General features: G+C 46.6%; 3 non-coding genes across 3 annotated transcripts; all 3 read right to left on the reverse strand.

The window, feature by feature from the left end:
* Positions 1-2,241: 2,241 nt before the first annotated feature.
* Positions 2,242-2,313, reverse strand: trnap-agg (transfer RNA proline (anticodon AGG)). Its single transcript has one exon. It is a non-coding gene; the product is annotated as a tRNA-Pro (tRNA).
* Positions 2,314-14,494: 12,181 nt separating this feature from the next.
* Positions 14,495-14,566, reverse strand: trnaq-cug (transfer RNA glutamine (anticodon CUG)). Its single transcript has one exon. It is a non-coding gene; the product is annotated as a tRNA-Gln (tRNA).
* A 286-nt stretch (positions 14,567-14,852) lies between these two features.
* Positions 14,853-14,926, reverse strand: trnai-aau (transfer RNA isoleucine (anticodon AAU)). The gene has a single exon. It is a non-coding gene; the product is annotated as a tRNA-Ile (tRNA).
* Positions 14,927-16,524: the final 1,598 nt, after the last annotated feature.

Below are 16,524 nucleotides of genomic sequence, written 5' to 3' on the forward strand. Positions count from 1 at the left end.
AGGGGCCACCGTGCAGAGTTTGGGGCCCCTGGGACATTTCCATCAAAATCCCACTCGCCCATTAAACGAATGTATTCGCCGCAGTGGTTTCGCGGACGCCGCTTCGGAAGGGCCGACCGACTAGGGGGCGCCGTTTTCCGACTCGCCACGGCCCCCTGGTGCGGGCGGGAAAGCTCGGTGGCCCCGGGGCCTCGTTCAGGGGCCGAAAGGTCGAAAAAGGGACGCTCGTCCGCGAAACCGCTATGCCTTTTGAATGGCTCGTGGGACGGCCCCTGTACGCAGACGGAGGGTCGTGGTACCCCGATGCTTCAGATTCCGACTCTCCAGGGGCCCCTGACGCGGGGCCCCGAAGCGTGGGGCCCTGGGGCCTTTAAAAAAAATCGCCCCTCCCCCGAAAAAAAAATGAAAAGCCTGAAAGAGCCTTTTCAGTCTCAGAGGGAAACAGCCCTGAGAGAGGATTTCTGCACAGAGGCTGAGAAAAATTTGACTCTGCTCTAGCGCCCCCTGCTTTGGGTACGTCGGTCGGGGAGGCCCAAGGGGTCAGCTTGCCGAATTTGGGGCCCCTGGGACGTTTCTGTAAAAATCCCACTCGCCCATTAAATGAATGTATTTTGCCATAGTGGTTTCGTGGACACCGCTTCGCAATGGCCGATCGACTAGGCGGCGACGTTTTCCGTCTTCCCACGGCCCCCTGGTGCGGGCGTAAAAGTTTGGTGGCCCCGGGCCCTCGTTCAGGGGTCGAAAGGTCGAAAAAGGGACGCTCCTCCGCGAAACCGCTATGCCTTTTGAATGGCCCGTGGGACGGCCCCTGTACGCAGACGGAGGGTCGTGGAACCCCGGGACTTCAGATTCCGACTCTCCAGGGGCCCCTGACGCGGGGCCCCGAATCCTGGAACTTTAGGGCCTTTGCAAAAAATCGCCCCTCCCCCGCCATCAAAGCATTTAAATGCCTGAAAGGCTCTTTCAGTGTGAGAGTGAAACAGCCTCGAGGGAGAGATTTTGCATAGAGGCTAAAAAATACTTGCCTTTACTCGAGGGCCCGGTGCTTTCGGTACGTCGCTCGGGGCGGGCCCAGGGGTCAGCATGCCGAATTTGGGGCCCCGGGGACATTTTGAAAAAAATCCCACTCGCCCATTAAATGAATGTATTGACACGGTGGTTTCGCGGACGCCGCTTCGAAAGGGCCGACCGACTAGGGGGCGCCGTTTTCCGACTCGCCACGGCCCCCTGTTGCGGGCGGAGAAGTTTGGTGGCCCTGGGTCCTCGTTCAGGGGTCGAAAGGGTGAAAAACACGCCACGGGGTCAAAAAGGTCAAACCAACGGAACGCGCTGCCATAGGGAGACGGAAAGTCGTAGGACCCCGAAACTCGGCGAGTGCCGTCGTCTCCCGTCCCCGAGTGGGGCCCCCGAGTTTGAGGGCCCTAGCCGCTTTCTAAGCGTTTCCTAACCCAGAGCCGGGTTCAGACTGCGCTCAGCAGGGGGGCATTTATTTTCAATGGGTGGGCACTATGGGGACTTTTTATCGGATATTAGATATCCTATATTTATTATTGCTACTGCCTTATCTTTTAGCTATTACCATGAAGTGATGCAACCCATACAATTAACACATAAACCATTACACATTGTTGCAAGACGTGCAACTCTTAAGAAATTTGATTAAATAAGGGTTAAATAGGCCTATACAAAAAAATTTCAAGACCGACTCTGACCACAGCTTTATTATAAACAAAGCTAACGAACATGCACACAGTCTCTCACTGACAGGATAGTAGTTTAACTGCTATCTCACTGGCGGAAGAGAGAAAAAAAGCTACACATCTTTATTCTGCTTTGCTCTAACATAAGCGTTTACAGTAGCCTACTATTAAAAAAGCATAATGTAGTTACCTTTATCAAAAAAGTTTATCAGTTTTCATCTGTTTGCTTTGTTTTGAATGCAGTCAGGAATCTCGCGCCAACTGAAAGTCATTTCATTCATGTATTAACGTGCTAGTGATTGGGGGGGGGGGGGGGGGGGGCGGCAGGTGGGTTTTCTCACAGCGCCACACTGTGGTTTTAGGTCGGCTTTATTATAATTTCAGCTAATGAGCAGTTTGTAGATATATATTTTTATTATTTCTCACTGAAATGTGAATTAAATTAAACTGATATTATTTTGTAAATTATATCATAATTCAATTGGGAGGGCATAAAAGACATTTGGGGGGGCATTGCCCCCTAATGCCCAACTGAAAAAATGGGCTCGTCCGGGATTTGAACCCGGGACCTCTCGCACCCTAAGCGAGAATCATACCCCTAGACCAACGAGCCGAAACATACATCTTCCTCGCTGCTGCCGGGCCGGAAACATTTCAGCTTCCATGGCTTAAAGCGCAATTTTTTGATTAAATCTACAATTAAAAGGTAGCCGGTGCAAAGTTTCCAGCACAGAGGAAATGCGGCCTCTTTTTTTGTGGTCATTGGAAATCACGCTGCAGGACCTGCACACGAATAATGAGAAGCTTACTTACAGGAGCCTGGTCTGCAACACTGGACCCAGTTGATGTTGCAGGAGCAGAGGCAGCACTTGGCTGGACAGAAGGCTGTGGAGGAGACTGCAGAGGAGGCTGAGCAGGGCGCAGAGGAGGAGACTGCAGAGGAGGCTGGGCAGGGCACAGAGGAGGAGACTGCAGAGGAGGCTGGGCAGGGTGCAGAGGAGGAGACTGCAGAGGAGGCTGGGCAGGGCGCAGAGGAGGAGACTGCAGAGGAGGCTGGGCAGGGCGCTGCAGTCCTGTGGGTGGCTGTAGTGAGGATGGTCCTGGTGCAGAGGGACAGGGGTTGAAGGCCTTGCTGGAAAGATGGGAGTTGCTCTTTCCAGTGGACAGGAAGCTCTGCAGGCGACTGGGACACCTGGCCAGGGGTCCACAATGCTGGAGGAGCAGGATAAGGGGCAGGAGCAGGGGCAGTAGCACGAGCCGGGGCAGGAGCAGGGCTTCTCGAGCCTGCAGTGGCTGGGGAAAAAAGAAAAAACTTACCCACTTACAGGGTTTGGCTGGAGACAAAATCTTTTGTGCCAGCTGTGAAGCAAATAAATGCTTCCCCCGCGCCAACAGGGCCTTCACATTGGTCGCCAGCAGTGGCCTGTTCATAGTGGCAGTAGGTGGAGGAGGAACAGACACAGTGGCAGTGGGCACAGCAGCAGTGAGGACAGATGCAGTGGGCACAGTGGTGGTGGGCACGTGGGCTAGAGCCTGCCTCTTCAGCACGTATGCTTTGAAAAGGGCCATATTGGTGTTAGGCCTGGCCTTTGCCTTCTTCAGGTAGGTGATGAGAGCCTGGGCCTCCTTGCTTGGGTCCTCATACACCTCCTTCATTGACCTACCCTTAAAATCCCCAAACTCCACCATCAGACATCCAGAGTCTCCTGTCCTCTGGGCCTCCTGCACCATGACCTGTTTTTTTCTGATACACCTCTACAGCCTCGCCTACCTCCCTGATCTGCGAGGTGTATCTGAGGAACAGCTGTTTGTTGTCCGACAGCGGGTTGTCCCTCTCCTCCTCCCCCAAAACGCTGCTGACCAGATAGCAGGCATACCCCAGTGAGTTCTCCAGCAGCCACAGGAACCTCTGACCCTGGTGTTTCCCAAACTGGATCTTGCAGTGAGCCAGAACCAGGAACTGGTCTCCAGGATTCCCTCCATTCTGCCTCAAAAAGGCAGTGGCCTCAGCCAGGACCTCCTCCTTACATCTGGCCCTCCCTGCCAACACGATCTTCCTCCTATTGGCCTCCTCAGTTGGCCCCATAAGGAGTCGACCCTCAGAGGTTCTTCGTAAAACCGGGTATGCATACATAATCTGAAAGGACACAGGCATAAACAGAACGTTACATAGCTGTCATATTCCAACTGAAAGTATTTTGCTACAGCATTTGTTTTTTATGTAATTAATTATTATAATATTATAATAATTAATGAATATTATTATTATTATTATGAGCATAAGCATTATTGTTTTTTATACAACTGTGAATCACTTTGAATTGCCTTGTGTACAAATTGTAAATATTGTGATGAACTTATTAATAAGAAAATAAATAACACTTCTTGGTACAATCTTGCTGGTATCATGCCATGCCAAATATGTATAACATAGTATTTAAAAAGATAACATAAATATGTATACTGGGGCCTGTTTCAATAAGGAAGTTCAACCAACTCTGAGTTAAAACTTGAACTCTGAGTTGACTTACCCTGAGATGGGAAACTCTGAGTTTTCGGTTTCAGAACAGCTGAAATGAGTAAGTTCAATCAACTCTAAGTTGATTGACTCTGAGTTAAGCGCGTGCACCACAACTATAAAAAGCCATTATCGATGGAGCGCAGATATTACGAGTCGACATGGCAACAGCGTCAGACAAAAAGAGGTCTGCATATTTCACACCAGCAGAACTGGATGTGCTTATGCAAGCATATGCAGAATTTGAACACGTATTTAAAAAAAAAAAGCAACACGGCTGCAGCGGCGAAGGACAGAGAGTTAGCTTGGGAGAAAATAGCTGCTCTAGTCAATGCGTAAGTTTACATTTTAATTACTGTTATACAGTGTTGGGTGCAATGAATTACTAAGTAATCTAAATACTGTAATTAAATTAAAGACTATAAAACAATTCTGTAAAAAACAATAGTGGATTTAATATCAAATTTTAAAAGGTATATTGTTAATGTAACCTTCTCCCTCTAGTTACACACTTTGGTCAATTCAAGAATAATTCATGCAATTATATATTGTTTTTTTGAAAGCATTAAAAGTGCAGTTTATTGTCTCTCCTTATTGTTCAAGTGGTTGAGGCTGATTTGGGATTTAGAAAGTAATTAATAAGTAAGTAGGCCAAACTAGTAAGTAGACCAAAACTTTCTAGAGATAGTAAGCCTAATTATTACATTAATCTAATTAGACTTGTTGAAAATGTAATTTGTAGTTAGTAATTAAGAATAATTTTAGAGTAACTTACCCAACTGTTATAATATCAGGGATGAAACTGGAAGAACCGTATTTTATTAAACCTAATTTAATTTTCATGTATAGGTGCAATCCTGCAGGCATCAAAAGAACACGGCAGCAGCTGAAAATGAAATATAAAAACATACTTCAATCAGGTAAGCCTTGAGCATATCATAGGTGTAGAGTAGCTACCTGGCTTTACAAACATTTGACATATTAAATGACTAAACAGCATTCAGTGTCTAGCAGTGCAGCAGCATTTATGACATAGGTCTAAATGTTCATTCTCATTTGACTTCTACTCAGCCAACAGAAAGAAGGCAGAGGCTCGTAAAACAGGGGGAGGACCTGCACCACCACCTCTGACAAATGCAGAGGAGATGGCCCTGTGCCTGAATGCTGGAAGGCCAATGGCTGAGGGAATTCCTGTGACGGCAAAAACCACAGAAGCAATAATGCAAGTGAAGAATCTTTAATGTAACGATCACGGTCAGATGGCACAAAACAAGACTGGTAGCGCAGGGACAAGATGGTCAGGGTCCCAAGTGAAGAGTCTTGAAGTGAAGTGAAGTGAAGGTCCAGGTGAAGTGAGGTAATCCACGGCAGTGATAATCCCAGGGAACACGAAACAAGACACGAGTTGACACGCCGACAGGAAAGGAATAACCACACACAACGAAGGACATCCAACAACGATCTGACAATGAGAGTACAAAAACAGTGAGTATAAATAGGGAATGGGATGAGCTGCAGCTGGTGGGTGGATAATGATCAGCTGGAGCGCTGATCAGCAGGATCGCTGATCAGCAGAATGGAGTGGTGACGCCCACTCACACACACCCACACAGATAACAACAGAAACACGAGACAAGAAGGAATCAATAAACTTATGAACCGTGACAGTACCCCTTCTCCTAGGAACGCCTCCTGGCGTTCCCAGACTCCCTTACCTGTCGATTGTAATCATCAATAAGGGAATGATCCAGGATGTCTCTAGCCGGTACCCAACTTCTCTCCTCCTGACCGTAACCTTCCCAGTCCACCAAGTACTGGAATCCGCATCCCCTCCGCCTTGAGTCCAGAATACGATTTACCGAATAAGTGGGTTCCCCTTCTACGAGTCGCGGCGGGGGAGGAACCGGGACTGGCGGATTAATCCGAGAATAAAACACGGGCTTGATCTTGGATACATGGAAGGCGGGATGAATCCTCCTGTACACTGGAGGCAATTTGAGGCGGACTGTCACCGGACTAATGATCTTGGTGACAGTAAACGGGCCAATGAATTTGGGAGCAAGTTTGTTAGAAACGGAGCGGAGAGGAATGTTCTTAGTAGAAAGCCACACTTTTTGACCAACGACGTATACGGGAGGCTTTGACCGGTGGCGATCGGCCTTGGCCTTGGTGCGCTCCCCCACCCGGAGTAGAGTCTCACGGGCTCTAGTCCAGGTGCGGTGACACCTCTGGACAAAGGCGTGGGCGGAGGGAACCGCGACCTCGGATTCCAGACTGGGAAAAATAGGTGGCTGGTATCCTAAACTACATTCAAACGGAGACAGGCCCGTAGCTGACACTGGTAACGTATTGTGGGCGTACTCCACCATGGACAGTTGTTGGCTCCAAGAGGAAGGATTCTTGGAGACCAAACATCGTAACACCCTTTCCAGATCTTGGTTGGCTCTCTCGGTTTGACCATTGCTCTGGGGATGAAACCCTGAGGACAGACTAACAGTCGCTCCCAGTAATCTACAAAACTCTTGCCAAAATTTGGACACAAACTGGGGTCCTCTGTCGGAGACCACGTCTGTCGGGAGGCCATGAATACGAAAGACGTGATCTACGACTATCAACGCTGTCTCCTTAGCTGAGGGTAATTTGGGTAAGGGAATAAAGTGAGTCGCCTTCGAGAATCGGTCCACCACGGTTAAAACCACCGTGTTACCCTGAGAGGGTGGGAGGGCGGTGATAAAATCTAGAGCGATATGGGACCAGGGTCTCGAAGGGACAGGCAGCGGTTGAAGGAACCCATCTGGGGGTCGATTGGAAGTCTTACCAGTGGCACAGACAGAGCAAGCCAAAACAAAACTGTGGATGTCACGAGCCATACGTGGCCACCAGAATCGTTGCTTGGCTAAAAAACTAGTACGGTTAACTCCCGGATGGCAAGCCACGTTGGAACAATGAGCCCACTGGATAACGTCAGACCTTAATTCCTCTGGCACAAATAAACGGTTCGGTGGGCAGGCGGGCGGAGGCATTACCCCTTCTAAGGCCTTCTTGACCCTCGATTCGACCTCCCATACGAGTGTGGAGACGAATAGATTCCCCGGTAAAATGCACTCGGGAGTAGACGGGCGTTCGGATCGATCAAAAATACGCGACAAAGAATCGGGTTTGATGTTTTTGGAACCCGGGCGGTACGAGAGAGTAAAGTCAAAACGTCCGAAAAAAAGTGCCCACCGAGCCTGCCTAGAGTTCAATCTTTTGGCAGTTCTGATATATTCCAAATTCTTATGGTCGGTCCAGACGATAAAGGGTACCCCTGACCCCTCCAACCAGTGACGCCATTCCTCCAACGCTAACTTGACTGCCAACAACTCCCTGTTACCAATATCATAATTGCGTTCGGCAGGGGATAAACGATGGGATAAAAACGCGCATGGATGAACTCTGTCGTCTGTGGGAGAATGCTGAGATATCACCGCTCCTACCCCCACCTCTGACGCGTCGACCTCCACCACGAACTGCCGTGATGGATCAGGGGTAATCAGGATAGGGGCCGAAACAAAGCGGTCCTTCAGTTTGGCAAACGCTGTCTCAGCAGCGTCTGACCACCTGAACGCAGTTCTGGGGGAGGTCAAGGCGATCAGAGGCGAGGCTAGTTGGCTGAAATTACGAATAAAACGCCGGTAAAAATTGGCGAATCCCAGAAACCTCTGTAGGGCCTTACGGGAATCCGGGATTGGCCAATCTACCACAGCCTTAACCTTCTCGGGATCCATGCGAATTCCCTCAGACGACACAATGTATCCTAGAAATGGAACAGACTGTGCATGAAAAACGCATTTCTCCGCCTTGACAAAAAGCCCATTCTCTAGCAGCCTCTGAAGCACTCGCCGGACGTGCTGCACGTGTTCCTGGAGAGAAGATGAAAATATCAATATGTCATCCAGGTAGACATAAATGAACTGATCGACCATATCTCGCAGCACGTCATTGACGAGAGCCTGGAAGACTGCTGGGGAGTTGGACAGCCCGAAAGGCATGACCAAGTATTCAAAGTGCCCCCTAGGGGTGTTAAAAGCAGTCTTCCATTCATCCCCCTCTCTAATGCGGACCAAATGATAAGCATTACGTAGATCCAATTTCGTGAAGATAGACGCTCCCTGCAACCTCTCGAAGGCTGAAGACATCAACGGCAAAGGATAGGTATTCTTTACCGTGATGTTGTTCAACCCTCGGTAATCAATGCAAGGTCGCAGAGATCCGTCCTTCTTCCCCACGAAAAAGAACCCCGCCCCCGCTGGAGAAGAAGAATGACGGATGAACCCAGATGCTAGAGAATCAGAAATATATTTCTCCATAGCCTCCCTCTCCGGGACAGAAAGTGAATATAACTTGCCTTTAGGCGGAGACTTACCTGACAGCAAATCTATAGCACAGTCATAGGGACGATGAGGAGGTAGAGAAGCAGCACGAGACTTACTGAACACTTCCTTCAGGTCTGAGTACTCCGCGGGCACGTTAGATAAATCCACTGCCTCCTCCTGAAACACAGAGACAGCAACAGACGAACAGGCAGACACAAGACAGGACTCATGACATCTACCACTCCATTCTAACACAGATTTCTTTAACCAGTCAATCTTGGGGTTGTGTTCAGTTAGCCAAGGGTGTCCGAGAACGATGGGTGCAAGTGGTGAGTTCATGATATAAAAGGAACATGTCTCAGTGTGGTTTCCAGATGTGGTGAGTGTGATGGGTCCGGTGATGAGGGAGATGGTAGGAAGATCTTGACCATTGAGTGCCTGAACTGCTATTCTGCTGGTGAGTGGTAGAAGGGGAATGTTAAATCTTAGAGCAAAACCATGGTCCATGAAGTTACCTTCTGCCCCAGAATCCACCAGTGCCTGACAGTCGTGATTGTTGCCTGACCATCTTAGTCTTACCGGGAGGAGGGTCGATGTAGATGAGGACTTCGCAGCGGAGATCCCACCCGACAGTAGCCTCAACCTTACTGTCGGGCTTGGCCTTTTACGGGACAGTTGTAGGCGAAGTGTCCCGCGGCCCCACAGTAAAGACATAGTCCTTGGGATCTCCGCCTCTCCTTCTCCTCCCGGGAAAGCCGAGCTCGCCCGACCTGCATGGGCTCGTGATCGTAGACGGGGCTGACCGCGTCCCCGCCGCTGGATCGTGGGCTCTCAGCTCCTCCCCTGGCCCGATTCGTGGGTGCTCTCCGTTCCACTCTCGATAAGCGTGCGTCCACACGAAGGGCCAGATCCACGAGTCCGTTGAGAGATGTTGGGAGATCCAGGGCGTAGATCTCCTTTTGAACGCGGTCAGCCAGCCCATGCAGGAACATGTCCCACTGCGCCTCCTCGTTCCAGTGACACTCTGCCGCCAGGGTTCGAAATTCGATGGAGTAATCCGATACTGATCTTTCCTCCTGTCGTAACTCTGCAAGCATCCGAGCCGCCTCTCTCCCGGCAACCGCCCTGTCAAAAACCCTTTTCATCTCGGCGGAGAGTGTCTGGAACGAGGTGCAGCATGGATCCTGGTTCTCCCACACCGCCGTTCCCCAGAGAGCAGCCTTCCCAGTCAGTAATGTGAGCACAAAAGCCACCTTCGAACTCTCCTGGATAAATGTGCGAGGCTGCAGGGCAAAGTGCATAGAGCAACGTGTTAGAAAAGCACGACAGAAACTTGGCTCACCATCGTAGGTCTGTGGGATGGGTAGGCGGGGTTCTGACTGGGAGACTCCCTCAGCTGGAATGAGGGGAACGGCCGGTGCGGGGGGCGCAGTGGGATCTCGTAGCTGTTCTATCTGCTGGGTGAGCTCGGACACCTGCGCCACCAGTACTTGGACAGCGCGTCCCGTCTCATTAAGGTTCCTCTCCTGGGTCTCCATGCGCTGAATGCTGGAGTTAATGAAATCCTCCAACGGGCTCACCTCACTCGCTGCTTCCATTACTGGTCAGATCGTTCTGTGACGGCAAAAACCACAGAAGCAATAATGCAAGTGAAGAATCTTTAATGTAACGATCACGGTCAGATGACACAAAACAAGACTGGTAGCGCAGGGACAAGATGGTCAGGGTCCCAAGTGAAGAGTCTTGAAGTGAAGTGAAGTGAAGGTCCAGGTGAAGTGAGGTAATCCACGGCAGTGATAATCCCAGGGAACACGAAACAAGACACGAGTTGACACGCCGACAGGAAAGGAATAACCACACACAACGAAGGACATCCAACAACGATCTGACAATGAGAGTACAAAAACAGTGAGTATAAATAGGGAATGGGATGAGCTGCAGCTGGTGGGTGGATAATGATCAGCTGGAGCGCTGATCAGCAGGATCGCTGATCAGCAGAATGGAGTGGTGACGCCCACTCACACACACCCACACAGATAACAACAGAAACACGAGACAAGAAGGAATCAATAAACTTATGAACCGTGACAATTCCTGGAGGGACTTCATCAGAGCCAGTCACTCCCGAAGATTCAAGTACCTTCATAAAATGTAAGAGGTCTGCATATGTGTTATTTTTTATATAAACTAAATGTGATATTTCCATTTATATTACTTTGGGTTGGGTTTTTCGTTGGTCCCAACAGATTCGGAAGGTAATATCTGTCTCTTGGAGCCTCCTGTCCCAACAGAACCCCAGATAGTTGTAAGTAGCCTACTCAATACAGCATCAATTATGACAAATAGTATTATAAAGTCTACTCAATGAAATGCTCATCTTCACAGGATGACGGGGATGAAGAAACCGTTTCTGCTGCCACAGAGAGGCCTACAGAGGTCATGTTAATATTATATGTCAACACATCAAACAATCTACACATTCACATTTAAATGTGGAGTAGCCTATATAATCTAAGTTTATATCTATAAATGATCATTCTTATCTCTACCCCCCAGAGTGTGGAAGAACAGCAGGAGGAAGGTCCATCAACTTCTGGTGCACAGATAAACACAGTTCAGTGATTTACAGTAAATGCCACAGTTTAATTCTGAATTTTAGAACTACATGATGTAACTCTAATCTACTGTATTTTCAGTTGCCAGTTAAGGAGTTGTATAGACTTCTTCTTATTAAAAAGATTGAAAAAAACAGCAAAGAACTTGTATACTTGGACCGCCAGATCCAAAAGGCAGATCTGGAAATCGAGATTCTGAAACTAAAGCTAGAGGTGAGTGTATGGCCACAGGTGAATTCTAAGAAGTATTGAAACTATTTTAAAATCTTTTTCTTTTCAGGAAATGAAGAACACCATATAAATTGCTGTGATTTTTTGTATTAATTATTTTGTGGTTGCATTTGTAGGAAATAAAGAACACCATATAAATTGCTGTGATTTTGTGTTTTATTCTTTTTTTTTTTCTTTTTTTTTTGGTGGTGGATATCATGATTAATCTGAGAAGACATTGCGGCATATCATATCCCGGACTACCCTTCCATCCTGGAAATCTGCAGGGTTGATGGGGTCTTCCTCAGGATCTTGTAATTGTAGGGCAGGGTGTTGCTCCCCTCTAATTATGGCAATATTATGGAGAACAACACATGCCACAATAATGTCGCAGGCCCTTTCAGGGGTTACCCTGAGGTGACGTAGGCACTGGAAACGTACTTTCAACAGGCCTATGGTCATCTCCACCCGGGCTCTCGTCCTGCAGTGTGCCACATTGAAGCGCTGCTGGGGGCCTGGTTCAGGTTCTGGGAAAGGGGTAATAAGATTTGGTCGGCATGGGTAACCCCTATCTCCCAGCAGAAAGCCATCAATCTCTCCTGTAAGAAAGTTCACATTGCTTTAGAGCTGCATAGAAATTCCCCTGTAAGTGTGTAGTGCATACATTGAAATATGTGTATAGGATATACATTACTTACCCCTTTCCAGCCTGTTGCTCAGGGTTGACTCACGATACATTCTTGAGTCATGAACAGAGCCGGGCCACTTGGCCTCCACATTTGTGATTATATATGCAGCATTACATATGATCTTGACAGTGCAAAGAATGAGAGATGTTACAGTATTGTGATTTAGTCTTTGACCATTAGAAACAGTAGGCTGTCAGTGTACCTGCACATTAATACTGTGGACGGATCTCCTGTTGACATAGTCCGCTTCATTTTCAGAAGGTGCAATGATCGGAATATGTGTGCCATCAATGCATCCAACCACATTCGGAAATCCTAAAGGGAATTCTAATTATTAGGTTACTTCCAGGGGTCGCAGCAAGATATTCTTAACTGAATGTCATTTATCAGGTAAGCCTCATTTAAACCGATTTATACACCACTGACCTGCAATCCTGTGAAACTCCTCTTTGATGACTCTCACTGGTTTGTGCCCAGGAAACAATACAAAAATTCTCAGAAAGCGCTTAAGAGCGAGGCACACTTTCCTTACCGCTCTGCAAACAGTAGCCTTACTAATATGTTCTGCATCCCCGATGTTATAAAGAAAACTTCCATTTGCAAAGAAACTTAAGGCAACGCAAAGAATCTGCTCGGATGTAAGAGCACGGCCACGATAGTTGATGTTTCTGATGTAAGGATGGATGAGATTATGAATGTATCTTATTGACTGTAAAGAAAAACGGTACCGCTCAAATAAAAATGGATAGGGATATGACAAAAAATCCACTCTGGGCCTCAAAATTCTGTCCCGACGTAAATGTAACTCCCTACGAAGTAATATAGCCTCTTCATCAACAGGATCGTCCATAAAAGGACATGCCATTTCATTCCCTTTGATGCGCTCTGCGTGACTGAAATGTGCGCAATGAATAAATGTCCCGAAAGAATCAATGAGGTGTTTAAACACCGCTTCCTCTTTAAAAAAGGGGAGGAGACCAAAATAAACTCTGGGTTTACCGAAGAAAACCTGCTCCCGACCAGGTTAGGTTCACAGAGTAAGTTACCATGGTAACTGACTCTGAGTATAAGTTACCTCTCTTTCAGAAACGGGCTTGACTTACCCTGCTTTCTCAGGTTTGACTTACCTCCCATTCTGAAACGGAAAACCCAGAGTTTCCCTAATTTCAGGGTTAACATACTCAGAGTTTTCACTTAACCTCCTTTCTGAAACAGGCCCCTGGTGTATAACATAGTATAGTATAACATATATGAATTAAACTTTTTTTTTTTAAAGGTTTTAGTAAAAATCTTCTTGTGCTCAAAATAATGTAATGAATGACACAAAAAAATACTAAATTAACAACAACAAAAAAATGGTTTAAGGAGGATATAGCTTAATTAGCGGTCGGCTAATTATCTTGACAGTAGTGGCATGTTTTTTACTGTATATCATGGTAAAGTTGCAGGTTCACATGTACAGAAGAAAACGTGTTCTATTACACGCTAGCTAGCTTTATTGGCATGTTTAATTGTCTAAAAACAAACACTGTTTATGAATAAATAATGATCGATTATACAGTCGTGAAGAATAGACTTACCTGTTGCAAAGATTGCAAAAATGACGATAATAATAGTGGTCGCCGATTGGTCAAAAGTAAGCCACAGGAGCAGAGCCAGGAGAGAAACGCGACTGGTCAAAAGTAAGCCACAGGAGAGAAAGGCGATTGGTCAAAAGTAAGCCACAGGAGAGAAACACGATTGGTCAAAAGTAAGCCACAGGAGAGAACGCGATTGGTCAAAAGTAAGCCACAGCAGAGAAACACGATTGGCTCACGTGGGCTTACTTTGGGCTTACTTTTGCTCAATCGGTAGGAAGCAGTAGGCACAAGCGAGAGGTAGTGGGATCGATGCCTGCATTCTCCAGTGCTGTCCATCCTTTTTACGCCCCCCTTCAAGGGGCACTACCTAGATGAGCTAGATGAGCTCTTTTAGAAATTATTCTAAAAGACTCCATTGTTCATATTTCATAAGCAAGAAATGAAGCAGGTCCTTGAAAAAAATATCTATAGCCATCATTAATCAGTTTCCAAATTAAACACTTTGACCTTAAATACCTATGCAATAAATAAAGCCCCATACAAGGAAGCCACACCACCAAACCAAGACGCAGGAAGAAGAAAAAAAGCAATAAAGTGAAGTTTCAAATCAGTTAGCAGAGAATAAATTGCAGGCAAAAATAAAATCATTTCCATAGTCATCTTTAAAGCCTAGCCATACATGAATGTTTTTTTTAATGATTTTTTTTTTCTGTGAGGAAATGGGACACATGGGATATGACCCTATAGATTCTAACAAATAGCAATATGCTCAGTGCTGCCGAAAAAGTTTTTTCGAACGAGGTACTGCACACATTTCTGGCAAAAGCAGGTCCCACCGAGATTTGAACTCGGATCACTGGATTCAGAGCCCAGAGTGCTAACCATTACACCATGGAACCTTGGCGTGTGTCAACTTTTCCCATGAGCAGCAGAGATTTAAGTCATTGAGTCCAGAAGCACGATAGCAAGGAGCAAATGAAGCCTTTGCTTTTTAAGCCCATGTTTCCCCAATTCCGACTCGGTTTGAGAGTGCCAATTTCACCGCCACGTCAGCAGTTGCGCATCACCTCTGTTTTTTCTCTCCCTTTAGGCAAGGAACTGTTGTGGTTTAGCCAGCAGCGATGTCTGGGAGACCGCCCGTCATTTTCGAGAAGAGCAGAGCGAAGGTCCCAGAGAGAAAATGAGTGGCCCGTACGTGGATCGAACACGCGACCTTGGCGTTATTAGCACCACGCTCTAACCAACTGAGCTAACCGGCCTCTCTCTGTCACATTTTATCCCCAATTTCTCAGAAATATCCTGGTTGCCCTAATCATGCTGAAGAGATTAAAAGCAAAGCCTAATAATGGGCTCGTCCGGGATTTGAACCCTGGACCTCTCGCACCCTAAACAAGAATCATACCCCTAGACCAACGAGCCGAAACATACATCCTCTCTGCTGCTGCCGGGCCGCAAACATTTCAGCTTGCATGGCTTAAAGCGCAATTTTTTGATTAAATCTACAATTTAAAGGTAGCCAGTGCAAAGGTGCAGCACAGAGGAAATGCGGCCTCTTTTTTTGTGGTCATTGGAAATCACGCTGCAGCACCTGCACACGTGCTAGGGATCGCGCCTCGTCTTTGTCTTTGAGAGCGATGGACACCTTCTCTCCATCTTCGAGGGGATTTAGCTCAAATGGTAAAGTGCTCGCTTAGCATAAAAAGGGGTCCAATCTTTGCGCCCCGCACGCAAGCGAAAAGGACGCAGATAACGTGAAAAAACACTCAAATTTGCCCTGCAACAATATTCGGGCTATATTCCTGTACTTTATGGAAGAGTTTTAGTTACATGTGAAACAAGTCACACTCCGCGGGCTGGGCTCGAACCCGTGTTCTGCGCGACTAGTGTGTGATCAACTGCGCATGCGCCTTCACTTGGTTATCAATGTGACATATCATTATATTGATTGATATTAATTGTGTATATTATTTTTAAAAAAGCATATTACATGTTTATGGTTTAATAAAACTAATACAAATGTTTATTCAAATATGTGTTTTTTGTGTGTGGGATTGATTGATGTGATTTATCTGATTTATTTTAGGACACTTCAAATGTTTTATACACACAAATGCACACAAATATCGAAATGTAATTTTTTTTATTAAAATGAATACACACAAATATTGAAATAAGTACACACACACATAAATATATGGCCATACACACAATACCGGTATATATGTTATATACAATGTATACTCTATGAAAGAGTGGGTGGGCCCATGTACAGTTTGCACATTCCAGTCCCAAGGCAATTAAAAGCAGCACAATGAATAAGAGTGTGAACAGTATTTATTTACTAAAACTACTAGACATTAATGAACAACAATAAACAACTAACAATGTAGAAATAGAATAGAACATTCTGTAATATAAATTAAACAAACAAGACATTACAGAAAGATTGAGAGAAAAAAAGAACATAACTATATTTACACATAGATATTTATTTACAGGTATTTACAAACAATCTTTTTCTGTGTTAGAAGATTTTTATTATGGAGGTGGCTGTCCAGGTTTTTTCTGCTGGCGCTGTTCTACCAGCCACTCCTCTAAAGATTTGCCACCAGAGACACTGGGGCAAAACGTGGCACTGCCGAAGCTGCTGTAGCCGAACTCCTTGGTTTTGGGCTTGCCACACTTAGAGCATTTGTTATATGCCACTTCACGGACATATTTCCTTTTGTGGGCTCCACTGGGCTCCTCTTCTGCCCTGCGTCGTCTGTTCCTCTGAGTGAAGCGCGACACAGACACCGGGGCAGTGGGAGCAGGAGCCTCTCGCACGTCAGGAAACACTGGAGTTGGAGCCAGGAGA

The sequence above is a fragment of the Siphateles boraxobius genome, unplaced genomic scaffold (genome assembly GCF_051911475.1).
Source record: "Siphateles boraxobius isolate OS27281-9 unplaced genomic scaffold, OSU_SipBor_1 19, whole genome shotgun sequence".
NCBI lineage: Eukaryota > Metazoa > Chordata > Actinopteri > Cypriniformes > Leuciscidae > Siphateles > Siphateles boraxobius.